Raw genomic sequence first — 14,014 nt, 5'->3', positions numbered from 1 at the left:
AGGTTGGAGAATTCCACAACACTGAAGAACTGGCCAGACTGGGGAGCTATGGATGGCACCTGCCATAATCAGGAAAGCGGGAGAATCCCAAAGCTGCCCCAAATTGTCAAAGTTAAGAACACAGTGGCCAGGACTGTGCGATCAGGATCTGGAAGCTGACTGGCTGTCCCTGCGCGATCTTGGAACTTGGAATCTGGCTCCACCGTTAGCGGCACCCTTGCTCATCTCTTCAACCAAGAGAGGGCCAGCCTTGGGCTCAGACGCGGGGTAACTGTCTAGCTAGAATTTCATGACACCGATCTGCTTCTTTGGTTATCTTCTGTCGATGGCAATTGACATTGTTGTTTTTTTCTATATTCAGAAGTGATGGAAAATTTCTGTTTCAAATAAACTGATAAATATTCTGCTAAAGATTTATTCACTCACTTGAGTGAGAGAGAGAGCGAGAACATGCATGATCTTGGAGAAGGGGAGGGAGAGGGAGAAGTAGATTCTCAGCTGAGCAGGAAGCTGGACTTGGGGCTCTACCCCAGGACCCTGGGATCATGACCTGAGCCGAAGGGAGATGCCCAACCGGCTGAACTACCCAGGTGCCCCAGTAGCTATATTTCTTAGGTGTCTAATTACAGTGTCAGGTGAGTTCAAGTTCCTCTGGCGATACCAGCTATCTCTCTGGTACTGTACCCCGGGGAGGTGCCAAAGGCATAACCAGAGAGGAAAAAGATGGAGAGCCACAAAGACACCCTTGGCCACCCCCTTCTGGCTGGCACTCTGCCTGTGACTGTCAGGCTGCACCTTCGAGTTTCTAGATGGGCAGCAGCCTGGGCAGGGGGTGGGCTCTCCAAGTGGGACTCCACAGGCTGGGGGTGGGGGTGGTAGGTGGGGTGTGGATGGGACAGGGAATGCCTGGGCCTCCACCTGTCCAATTCCTCACAACAGCTCTGAGCTGTCCCAGACTACCCCTGGGGTGTAGCAGCCAATTTTTGTGACTGGGGCAGGACTGGAAGCCAGTAAGCTTCCTTAAAGAGCAGGACAGAGGAGATTTTTTAAGAGGTCAGGTTCTGGGGTCAGCCAAACATTCATTCATTCTGCTTTGAAGGCTCATACCTACCAAACCATTGTGTCAGGTGATGGGGGGATGGTGGGAAACGGTCCCTGCCTTCATGGAGGTTATGCTCTGACAATCAGCTAGCCGACCCCAGTCCCAATCCTGCCACTGCCGCTTGGGTGACTCTCACCGTCTTCCTAAGCCTCAGTGTCTTCATCTGCAAAATGGAAATGATCACAGTATCTATTCATACTGACAGTGTATGCCAAAGGAGTAGCACAGTGTCTAACCCCAAACCCTCAGAGGATGAAAACGTGTTAACAACAACAACAACAACAACAACAATTTATTATTTAATTGATAATAATAATAATCATTATTATTATTGCCAAGGATACTGATACAGGGGACCAGGTAGGATCCCGAAGCTATTTCTAAAAAAAATAAATGGATCCTCTTTGTCTTCTGGGCAAACAAGTTCTCCTTAGGGTCTGTGATTAGAGAGATGGCCCATGTGGAGCATCTAGAGCTTTGAAGAAAGAGGATCCAGTGATCTTGACCCTTAAAATGTTTAGATCAAAAAACAGCAAGGCAGAGAGTGGGAAGATAAACAAATCAAGTTCCCTTTTCCACAGAGAACTATTAATGCCGCTCTAGGTGCTAAGATTTCAGACAACCTTTTTTCTTTCTTTCTTTGTTTTTAAGCTGCTAATAGCAGTGCAGTGAGGAGACTAGGACTCCCACAGCAGTGGGCTTCTGCTGGAATCCCAGCCCTGCCAGCTCCCGGGCCCATGCTGCCATTGGGCACAAGGGACAAAATGTCCAGAGCGTACGAAAATGTTTTCATTTTTTTCCAAATCAGAAAAGAAACTTTCAGGTTGAAGAAAATCATTTAAAAAAAAAAAAAAAGGAATTATTTATTCGAGAGAGAGAGAGAGAGCGAGCAAGCACAAGCGAGGAAGGGGCAGAGGGAGAGGGAGAATGTTAAGCAGGTGCCCGCGCTGAGCGTGGCTCCCCACAAAGGGCTCAGTCTGGTGACCCTGAGATCATGACCTGATCGTGAACGTGAGTCAGGTGCTCAAACGACTGAGCCAGCCAGGCTCCCCAAAGAAAATCTTTTAATATAGCAATGCAGCCAGAAATATAACTTTTTAATATTTTTTATGGAGTAAGGGGCCCTTGAAGGCAAAGTTGCCTCAGGCCCAGGAAAGTCTGAATGCATCCCTGGTTGTGTCTGTGACAACCAGTGAGTGACTTCTGTCTCTGAGCCTTGGCACAGAACTAGGGGACACCACTGCTGGCTTCCTGGGATCCTGTGGGTGTTACAGGCCGCGAGGCCTGTGGAGCGTTTAGCAGCGTGTGTACACACCAGCAAGCACTTGGCAAAGAGGAGTGAACTTTTGTCTCCCTCCATGCCAACTCCAGGGGCCGTCATAGGTGGAATCTTTGAAGCCAGCCTACGGTACCGTGCTGGGGGGCTGCAAACTCTCTTTGCACCCAGCAGCAAAGAGAGCGAAGTCTGAATCCCCAGCGCAGGCCAGGGGCAGGTGTTAGCCCCGAGCGGAATGAGAGAATAAAGTGTGATTTGCGGAGGAATTTAAAAATTCTGACGCTGTTTGCCCGAGAGGTTGGCTCAACAGTTCCCAAGACACAAGCTTCTCTCAAGGGGAAGGGGAACTAATACCCATTAAATGATTGCTGTGGCTTCTGTAGCTAGTATCCTCTCTAATATATTACGAGACGGGAGGCCCAGAGAGGTGTCGTGGCTTGAACAAGATCCCACAAGTCCAAAGCAGAGGCCCAAGTCCCTGCTCCTGGCCTAGGCTTGCTGCTGACTTCTGCCTGAGGCCACGTTGGGGCAGGGCACGCTGGTCCTCCGGTGTCAGCACTGACCTTGAGATGCCAGGTCTCTACCACCACCTGCTCCACCTCCTCGAGGCCCCCAGCGGCTACCACAGGACCCAGCAGCCCCGCCGAGGGCCCCCGAAGTTCAGGAGCGGCCAGCCCAGGCAGGAGGCCCCGCAGCCAGCCTTCACGCTGGCGGAAGAACAGACTACTCTGTCTTAGAGACTGGCGCACCCTCTTTTCCTTCCTTAGGCCAAACTGCAGCCACCACCCCTGGGGAGGTTCAAACCATACAAGTTCCAGCCCCAGGGCCACACCCCCCCCCCCCCCGCTTTACCTACACCCCAGCCCTGCTCAGGAATCCACAGCTGATCGCTTTCTCCCCTTCCTTTCTTCCTGCCTCCTCCTGGCTGCCTAGGATCTAGAATTCTGATAAGGCATTTATTTGTTCAAGAGAAAACAAAGAGGGATCCTTCCTGCCAGATCCCGAAGCAAAGAGCTGGATCCCAGAAGCCAAGACGCCCACGACTGACAACCGCCATCAGCTGGCTGGATGCAGGTGGGGAAGGTGATGGGCGCAGGCTGCGTGGGGCCTGCTGGCTGTCCAGGACAACTAAACATGCCACTGCCTCCAGGCGGCCTCCGGGGGCCTTTCTGGGGAGGCCTGCAGAGTATGCATCTGGACACAGGCGCTTCTGACAGCAAGAGTTCAGCCTAGGTTAGAGAGGTCCCTATTCTGATGACTTCCCTTTAAGATCAATATGTATCTTTAAAAAGACAAAGTGAACGTATGTGGCTTTCCGTCTTTTTTAACTAAAAGGTTTCACTGATCCACTTAAAGTCCACTTTACCTTTCTTTTTTTCTAACTTTTCATCCCATTTTATTGGAAGATCTGAAAACGAAGGCAAGTGTGGCAGCATCGTCACTTCCCAGAGAGTTTCAGGGCCCTCTGTAGCGAGACAGCACATGCAACAGGAGACTTGGGGTCGTCCCCCGCCACGCAATGCTCCACGGCTGAGCACATCTCACCCCTGATTCCGCACCTTTCAACGGTGAGTGCCCTCTCTTACTGCCCAGGGTCCCTGTAGCCCTTACACACTATGACCCTGTGCACCAGGAGCAGTAGGACGGGGATCAGTGTGGACGCTCTTCAGAGCCGCGAGGGTCTCTAGGGCACTGACGGACCCAGGGCAAATGGCAAATTAAACCAACGATTATGAGCAACTATGGGAAGTGCTATGAGGAGACAGTTTGAGCCTGACTTTTTTGAGGGATAGGCCTCCTGTCTTCTGTGGATATGTTCCCCCAACCCCTCACCTTCACCTTACATCTTTGCTTCTCACACCTTCTTGGTCACCCCGGGGACAGAGAAACCCAACAAGCGCTGCCTTTCTGGGACTTCAGAAAAGAGAAAGGTCCCTCACTTTGCTTAGAGGCTGGTTCTACCCCCAAACACACAACTCGCTCGTGGCCTGAGGCTGGAGTGGCCACAGTCCGTAGTGTGATAGGGAGTGCGGGAGCCCCCCATGAGGATTTGCTGGTGATATAAAACTATTACAGCAGATTCCTCAAAATGTGGAGCACCTTCCTCTAACCTGGTTCATTCTGTGCCTGGCTCATCACACACACCCAGGGGCTGGCTCCCTTGGCTGCACCACGCTGCCCCTTTCGGCCACTTCACCATGACCCTGCATGGAGACCTGGGGGGACAAGGTGAGGAATGCCTCACCCCCGCAAAGAGGGCCCGGGGCTCTCTTCTCTGGTCATATTCCGCTCCCGTCAGGTACCCAGCACCCCGTCCTCCCCTTAGCCATGTAACTTTGAGATGGACACTTACAGGATGTGCAAAGGCTATCTGACCTTCCTATACTTCCAGCTCCTTCCCCTACTCCTGTATGGCTGCTGGGCTTCAGGATCCCAGGAGTCTGAATGCCCTTCCTTACCTCTATGCTCTGAATATGCTCCTGTTAGCCTTCTGCCCCATACGACAGAGGTACCCCGATCTGTTACTTTGGGCTTATATTGACACTGTCTCATCCACCTGGACCACCATCAGCTACATCCATCTGTTAGCATCTAGCCATCTCTAAATTCACTTATTCATTGAGTACTTGTTCATTCATTCAACAAATATGTAGTGAGACCTACTATATGCCAGGCACCATACTGGTGCTGGGAATGTAATGGCGAACCAAACAGACATTGTCCCCGCCCCCCAAGGAGCTACAGTCTAGTGGAAATTAATAGTTTATGTTTGTTGAGCACCTACTACATACAGACTCTGTACTAATTACTTTATATGGATTATCTGACTTAACCTTTCAGAGAAACTGCTTCTTTTAGGGAGTACATCAAACGGGGCCATAGAGGAATGAAGGTTAAGTTAGCCACAGGCTAAGGGGCAAGACAAGATTCCAATGCCTAGGTTGATGAATGCCAAACCACCCTTCCTTAAGCACAGCGCTTTTTTTTCCCAGCTCCACTCAATTCCATCTCCTCCAAGAAGCTTTTCCAGATCCTCCTCCCAGACTAGAGGACTTCCTTGGTCCCTCTAAAGGAGACCTAGTATTTAACTCACCCACCTCCTTGTCCCATCAGGGGACCCAGACCACAGAATAGTAGCTGTCCTTACGTCTTTCCTCTGGAGCAGCTGCTCCAACGTGTCTACTCAATTTGCTGATCTGACCCAGCCCTTGGTTCCTCCCCCTGGTGTGGCTTTTGATCTCACAGAATCACTGATCTTCCTCCCGAAGAGGTCTCCGCATAAGGCCCACCCATCAAGACGCCCATTTCACAGATGAAGCAAACACGGGTCCTGAATGGTTGCAAGTCCCTTCTACCTCCTTGCTGACCAGGTCAGCTCCCCTTTCTTCCTGGGAGTCTCAGGCTCTCAGGCCGAGGCTTGGTGGGGGAGGAGGGCGGGACAAGGGTATGACCTGCCTACTGGATGCCCCTAATATCAACCCGCCAAAGACAGGTTGTTCTCGGGGCGCTTCTCCGCGCTTGGCTGAGCGTGGTCGGCACTCTGGGCACCTTTACGCGTGCCCCATCCCATCTCCAAAACCCACGCGAGATGATCAACTTTCCTCCCACCGGCTCCGATGGCTGCCCTCGCGTGCTCCCTCAGGCCTTTCCTCCCACGAAAGTGGAGCACCTCGGGGAGCCCTCATACCCCACGCCCGGGCTCTCCTGCACCTAGCGCGGCCGGCAGGTGGACCTGGAGCAGCAGCGCCCAAGCCGAGCCGCCCGCGCTCCCTGCAGCCCCGGGCGTCCCGGAGTCCCGCGACCTCTTACCTGCCCGGGCGAGCCGCCCGCCCTGCGCTGCCGACCGCTCGCCCTCCCGCCGGCGCCACCGCGGCAGCCCAGGCTAGACCCGCCGGGGATCCCGCCCCCGGCCCCGCCCTACTCGGCGCAGGTGATCCTGGGGAGAGGCAGAGCTCGCCCCTCGGTCCCGGGGCCTTGAGGACCGCCCCGGGGGCGCCAGGGTCGGGACACTGGAGTGGCGGCGCCTCCCCGTGGTGTCCTCGCGCCTCTCCCGGACCTGGGTCCTTTTTGGGATTCCAGGTGGGGCACCACGGGGACGCTCCATCCCGCAGGCCACCTATGTCAGGTCAGACTTCTCCAAGGGCCAAAAGGGAGAAAGGACCTTGGAGATACCCCAGGGCAGATGGAGGTAGGTGTCTTTAAAGTGGGACTGCGTTAATCCAATTGAAAGATTTGGGGACAGGTTGGGGTTTAGACCTGTCGCAAGGTGTTACACCAGGTTTGATAGCTCGCTAGGGTCAAAAACTCTGCCCTGTGGAATCAAGGCCCATCTCCTCTATAGGACTGTGTGGTTCATTGCGGTATATCTCCTTCTGAAACCCCAATCCCCCATTCCTCCCTCATCCCCACCCGTACACTAAGCCAGCACGCCATAGGCCTTCAACCAATATGTACAGAAAGAGGGAATGGGGTCTTAGAAGAATCCCAAGCCCTCTCCTTATATAAACAGGGAAATTGAGGCCTGGGAAGCAGAGGTGAGTTGCCCAAAGTCACACAGAAGGTCAGTAACAGAACCAGGAACACAGTCAGATTTCCTCATTCTGTTTTCAAGTGATTTCCTGAAAGTGTAAGGTTCTGGGCCACTGTGTTGCCATGGGCCCCCTGTGAGATGCTGTCCACACCTTGACAGTGTCCTCCCAAGTTGCCTGAGAATGAAGAGTGTACTGTGTTTTCACGGGAAACTCCATGGTAGTATTTATTTTTTTTTTAAAGATTTTATTTATTTATTTGACAGGCAGAGATCACAAGTAGGCAGAGAGGCAGGCAGAGAGAGGAAGGGAAGCAGGCTCCCCGCTGTGCAGAGAGCCCGATGCGGGGCTCAATTCCAGGACCCTGGGATCATGACCTGAGCCGAAGGCAGCGGCTTAACCCACTGAGCCACCCAGGCGCCCCCATGGTAGTATTTATTAACAAAGATTAAGAAGTGTAATTCTGGGATTCTACTTCCTCACCAAAGACATAAGACAATCCTTGGCTTCGAATAGCTTTCCATGTGATGGGAGAGGCGGACCGGTCCATGAAGCAGGGGCCATGAAGAAAGGAGGGGAGCCCAGGGAGAGACCGCTCAGGCTCTGAGATCTGAAATCTCTGGGGCTACTTCCAGATGCTACTAGAAGCTCTTGCTGGAATCTGCTTGGGGTCAAGGGCTCAGCAGTCGGTGGTCTCAGGTTCCTATCCTAACTCCATTGCAAGACAGAATCGGTTTTTTAAACCTCTCTGAGACTCCGTTTCCTTTGGTTGGATGAAGATAATATACTCACTTTAGCACAGTTGTGATGGGACTTAAAAAAGATAATGTTTGTAAAATACTGAATAAATGGGAAACTTCATATGCTAAGTGATAGGGGTTAGGGAGGGGGGTGTGCTGACACAAAGAGGACTTTGGCATCCCTGGGTTGGTCCACCTGTATGTGATTTGACCGCCTTCAGCCTTCTGCCATCCATGACTTGACCCCACCTTCTGCTTTCTCTGTTAACCCAGGCTAAACCAGCCACAAGACACCCACCACATCAGAAAGCCTTGCACACACCTACAGTGAGGGATTTAGGAACAGAACCCCTCCCATCCTCAGCCTCCCCGCTCCCCCATAAAGAGTTGACTAGGGTCAGACACCTGAGCCAAGCCCAGTGAAGCAGAAATATGAAAGAGAATCTTCATTTTTCAGGGTATGGAATCATTAAGTCCTCCCGAATGTTCACCTCCGGCTGGGCACTCAGCAAGGCAGGCCAGAGTCAGTGGAGGTCTTGCCCCACCCTGTAGACCTCACTTTCCAGGGGAGGTGGGAGAAAAAGCTGATACTCTAGCACAAAAGATGGCAACACAAGAGAAAGACAATCCGTGAAAAGTCCCTTGAAGCAAACAATAACATGCTGTCACTGGTCACTGTAAGTGGGAGACAGGGTTCCTCTAGAAAGGGAGGGAGGGTAAGGACCATCTGCCAGGAGAAGACAGGTGAGATGTGCCTGAAAGATGTTAAGAAGAAAACCACAGGCCCAAGATGGAGTCACTTATGCTAGGCCTTGTCACCATACTCGGGCTTAAACCTAACCTAACTGCAGTTTCAACCTCCCCCAGAAATGAAGTCTTCACTGGTCTGTCAGGAATTTTCTGGTTGGCACCAGAAAAAGTGAGGAAATCTGTCACATGGGCCTTCTCTATCCCCCAAAGGAAGATGAGGTAATGTGAATGATAAAACCCCCTGTTCTTCCCCAACACCACAAGGAAAATGACCTTGCCTGGAACAATACTTTTTTTCTTTTGCTAATAATGTCCTTTCCCTACCCTCCTTCCTATAGAAAACTTCTGTTTTGTATGACTCCTCAGAGCTCCCCTCTACTTGCTAGATGAGATGCTGCCTGACTCATGAATCACTTAAGAAGCCAATTACAGGGGCACCTGGGTGGCTCAGTAGGTTAAAGCCTCTGCCTTTGGCTCAGGTTATGATCCCAGGGTCCTGGGATCGAGCCCCGCATCGGGCTCCCTGCTGAGCAGGGAGCCTGCTTCTCCCTCTCTCTCTCTGCCTGCCTCTCTGCCTACTTGTGATCTGTCAAATAAATAAATAAAATCTTAAAAAAAAAGCCAATTACATCTTTAAATTTACTCTGTTATATTTTTATTAAAAAAATTTTTTTTAAAAGCAGGACAAGTAAGGAGGTATAGGGAGCACTGGAGCTGGAGCATTCCTGGAGGAGGGAAAGTCCATAAGGCTGATGTGGTTGACCAGAGTGGGGGCTGAAGGCAGAGTGGACAGGATGAGGTCAGAGGCAGGCAGAGGTCAGATGTTGTGAGGTCTCACAGGTCACTGTGAGGAGTATATTTCATTTCATGGACTTGGAAGGCCAGGCAATGACCTGATCTGACCTATGTTTGTAATAGACCTCTCTGGCTGAGAAGAACAGATCAAGGAAGCCCAGGTGGGAGGGTGGTGTGGAATAATGGAGTGGCAGTGGAAGTGGTGGTCAGATTTGGGATATATTCTGGAAGACGGGCACACAGGAATTGCTGAGGGGGAGGAAGATTCGAAGAAGGCCATGGGGTGACTGCTGATGAATCACGATGCCCTGAGCAATGGAGGCTTCCACGACCAGGATCATGGACCCCTCTTTTGGTTGAGCTGGACACAACTTGGAGACCTTCTCATCTCTCTGGGATAGAGAGCCCATAGAGCCCCAGCCCAGAGAGTTGAGGAAGCATGCCTACATCCTGGGTAAAAACAGAGGTCTCCTAGCTCCCAGTCCAGAACTGGTCTGACCATGAGCTTTCATTTATTTCTTGGACAAAATCAGTGCGAACCTCAATAAAGGAAACCTCATTTGACGTGGAGTCAGGAGGCCAGAAGAGGAAGTTCTCACCCTTTACCATTCCTTATCAATTGCAGAATCAATAGAAAGACACAATACCTTGCATTCCCCACAGAAGGAAGCCTGTACTTTACTTCCCGGGCATGAAGAAGGAAGATTTTTCTCCTTGCCCGGCAACAGCCTAGCCAATGAGAGACTGCCACAGCTCATCCAGGAAAAAGCCACTACTCTTAGAACTCCCAGTTTCCTCCAATGGAATTTTTGTTTCTAACAGCCCTTCCCAACACCCTGCCCTTTCCTCTATAAAAGAAGGTTCTTCTTTGTTCATTGGACTTGCCTGTGGTTTTTCCATAGCCTGCAGGTCCCCGAGTTGCAATTCTCTGCTATTATGGAATAAACCTTTTTTGCTGGTAAAATAACCAACAGTTTTATTTGTGGGGTTAACACTAGGAACAGGGCATCTAAGGTGCCACATCAGGCCACATGTAAAAACTAGGAATGACCATAGTTCCAAGTGATGGAGAATAACCAAAGCAACTGTGCTTCATAACAGAGGCACCAATCATAGAAATACTCAGGCTTCTGCAATTTATGGAGCTGTGTGGGGGTGATATTGTGATTTATAATAAGAAATGTATATTTTGGTTTTCATCCATGGTTCCTGGATTGCAGCTCCCCAAACCCTTAAAATGTCCTGATTAGAGCCACAGTGTCATCTTTGGTTATAATAGTTGGCTTTGTCCTCAGTTCTTGAAATAGCTTCAGAGTAATAAGGGGGAAATGGATGTCATCTGTTATTCATAACAAGCCCCTTTCAACCACACCTGAGTGCATGCTTATGAAATGATTTTTGGAAAGTCCCTAGTTCACCTGAGGATGGAAGCTGGTTGCTGGAACCAGCCAAGTTAGAGAGTTGGAACCTTATTGCCCCTCCCCATCCAAAGAGGGAAGAGGGACTGGAGGTTGAATCAATCATCAATGGCCAATGATTTAATCAACCACGCCTGTATAATGAAGCCTCCATTAAAATCCAAAAGAATAGAGTTTGGAGAACTGCCACGTTGGTGAACAAAAATATGTCCCCGTGCCAGGAAGGTGTCACACCCCAAAATTCCAAGGGGACAGAAGCTTCTGTGCTCAGGACCCTCCTAGACTTCACCCTATATATTTCTTCACCTGGCTGTTCATCTGTATCCTTTAATATCCTTTTTAATAAATAGGTAACCTAGTAAGTAGACTGCCTGAATTCTGTGAGCTGCTTTAGCAAATTATTTGAACCTGGGGAGGGACCATGGGTGTTTATCCATAAGAGAATCCATAAGTAGAGAATGAAAATGGCACAGGCCAACTCTGACAACTATATAAAATGTATGTCCATATGCTGATTAAGATTTGAAGGGAGGGGCACCTGGCTGGCTCAGTTGGTATCTTAGGTGCTTGGAGATTGAAAAATAGCAAACAGCTGCTCTGTCCATATGGAAAATACTCAAATACACCGAGTCATTCATTCTTCGTTAGCCAAGTCATCCTTTCCTTGTTATTACTACCAACTAGCCTCCTGAGCACCTGAGATTGTACCCCATTGGCCAGGACCGTGCAGCTCTCGCTTCTCCCTTCAAAGTCTTAATCTGCTGTTTATGGCTTTTGAGATGGTTGCTGGGGGAAACCAGACAAATGTCATGTAGGATTAGAATGCAATTTCAGAAGGTGGGGGTGGAGACAAAGCACAGAGAATTGTGAATCCAGAGAAATTCAAACCCACACCAATTAATCCAGTACAAAAAAAAAAAAAAAAAAAAAAAAAAAAGGAAACAAATATACCTAGGCCAATTGATTTTGAAATCAATTCCTTGTCTCTCAGTCAAGAGATGGAGAGAGCAGCAAAGTCCGAAAGACTCAGAAATCATACTTCTTACTTATCTACAGGGCACACAATGTGATTTTTCATGTAGCTGTTTCCCAGATAAATGACTGTGAAGTACCCAGGGATGCCATTGTGAAACTGAGTAAAGGAAAGCTCGTATGAAATGGGAAAGGGAGGCCAGCAGGGGTCGCTTTCACCTCCTACCAGAGTCCTCAGTTGCAGAGCAAGCAGGACTTTATTAACCCTGCGTGAGGAGGGAAGATTTTTCTCTCTGCCTGGCAACAGCCAGCCAATGAGACTGTTACAACTCAGCCAATGAAAAGCCAGTACACTCGGAACGCCCAGTTTCCTCCAAAGGGCTTCTTAATGACAGCCCCTCTAGACTACCCTCCTCCCTTCCTTTATGAGAGGGTGCTTCTCGTCTGTTCTCCAGACTTGCCTATGGTTTTGTAGCAGTTTGTGTGTCCTGAGTTGCAGTTCACCTTCTGTTCCTGAGTAAGCCTATTTTGCTAGTAAAATAACTGACAGTATTATTTTTAAGGTTAACAGGATCCAGTAGAGGGAGGCATCCCTCCCCATGAGCTGTTGTTCTGCATTCAGGTTAGTTCCCATGTCAGCTCTGGGAGCATCTGGGTGATGGAGAGTAAGGGAGGGAGAGAGTTACAGTCGTCTGTAACCCCTGTAAGCCACCTGATCTCCCTGGGCTTCTTTTTCATCTGTAAAAAGGCATGTTGGCCTCTTTGGCCTCTGGGGCCTCTTCCATGGTAAGTTTGATGATCTTGACTGCCTCTTTAGACATCCAGCCTGGGTGATTACCAGGCAGCTTCCTCATTCTCATGCTACATTTTTGGGAAGCCCCATGATTCAGTGCATTAGCCCAAACCAATTGCAGGTAATTAACAAGGGAAAACTTCTGTTCCCAGAATGAAAATGAGAGGCTATAAATTAAGTTAAGCCTTTAGCGGTGAGCAGAAGCTGCTCTCCCTCACCTTGGCAAGGAACCTGTACTTTATCTCCAGGGTTCTTGGAACTCTTACTGGTGGCAGCTAGCTTACTTGCAGCTATCTCAGCTTCTGAATTCCACGTCCCCTCGTACCTCCTGGGTCCATTCTAACACCAGAGTCACCCTAGGAAGCCCTGAACAAGGGCAGACAGAGCAGAAAGAACACAGAAGAGGCCGTTCAATAGCTACTCCATTTATTTGCTGTGTGACCTCGGGCAGATCTTCTAACCTCTCTGGGCTTTAGTTTACTCTTCTATGATTCATTAATTCATTCAACCAATATTTACCGAGTGCCTGGGATGTGCCAGCAGCAAATGAAAGAGACAGTAATCCCTGCCCGGTTGATGCTGACATTCTTACGTGGAGAAGACAAAAATAAATGAGCCAATGATAAGACACGCTGGAGGGTGGTGAGTGCTCTGGAGAGAAATAAAGGGGAGGGGGGATAGTGATATCTGCCCACCATCCATCCACGGGTTATGATGAGGATTGAATGAGTTTTGATGCCCATAGAATTACTTCATCAAACAGTAATGGACTATGCAACTTTAAGGAGTAATTATAATACTGCAAATGGACATTTTATTACATGAAAGCATTTATAGAGATTCTAAGAGAATATGGTGATCCAGGGGTCCAGATCCCAAGGCTAGTGTTGAATCGTGGACTGGGGCTGGAAGGGAATGTGAACATCCTCTTGCCCAGGGGTCACAGGCCTGGCCGTCCCTTAGAATCACCTGGGTGCTTTGGAAAACAACTGCTGATGTCAAGGTCACCCCCACTGAACCAGGAAATAGTCATGAATGAATTGATGAAACACAGCCTTTGGTCATGGTTTCTTGGATCACCAGATAAGGGCAAATAATACAAATAGAAATTTTAGGTCATATTTAGGCGGTGTGCATGATGGGCATAAGTTATTTAATTGTCTAGATAATTCTATAAGGTAGATAGTAGTATTTACTGCATTTTACAGATTAAGAAACTGGACAGGACATATCATTTGCCCAAGGTCACCCAGATAGTCTGTTCCCAAGGGTTTCAGGTATATCCACTGTGGGTCAGCACTATAGTAGGGTTTGAACCAGAAAAAGGCTTCTTGTGACCTGTTCATCTCTGTGTCCTCCATAGCACCACGCATAATTCCCTAAAAATTTGGTCTTCATTTTTCACCATCCAGTTTTGATTTAAGGTGAGATATGAGGAGTAAATTTTAAGTGTGTCTTACAAATATACCCAAATCACTGGTGGTATAGACACTGATCTTCCATATTTACCACAGAATTTTATAATCTTGATGCTGAGTGACAGACAACACCAGCAACAGTCTTCTCTGTCACACTCAGAGACACATGCCATACAATCAGAATCCATAAAGAACATTATTTTATCACTCCCGTAAATTTT

General features: G+C 49.2%; 1 protein-coding gene across 1 annotated transcript in view; it reads right to left on the bottom strand.

Moving 5' to 3' along the window:
* Positions 1-6,204, bottom strand: part of NCMAP (non-compact myelin associated protein) — a 38,460-nt gene extending 32,256 nt beyond the window's left edge. The window contains exon 1 of the mRNA XM_032863766.1: positions 6,189-6,204. The gene's annotated coding sequence lies outside the window, so the exon portion shown is untranslated. The remainder of the gene's footprint in view (positions 1-6,188) is intronic.
* Between the last annotated feature and the right edge of the window lie 7,810 nt (positions 6,205-14,014).

Source organism: Lontra canadensis, unplaced genomic scaffold (genome assembly GCF_010015895.1).
Source record: "Lontra canadensis isolate GAN:19392208 unplaced genomic scaffold, GSC_riverotter_1.0 scaffold25, whole genome shotgun sequence".
In the NCBI taxonomy this organism is placed as follows: domain Eukaryota; kingdom Metazoa; phylum Chordata; class Mammalia; order Carnivora; family Mustelidae; genus Lontra; species Lontra canadensis.
The sequence above is the reverse complement of the archived record's forward strand: the minus strand, read 5'-3'. Positions and strand labels throughout refer to the sequence as shown.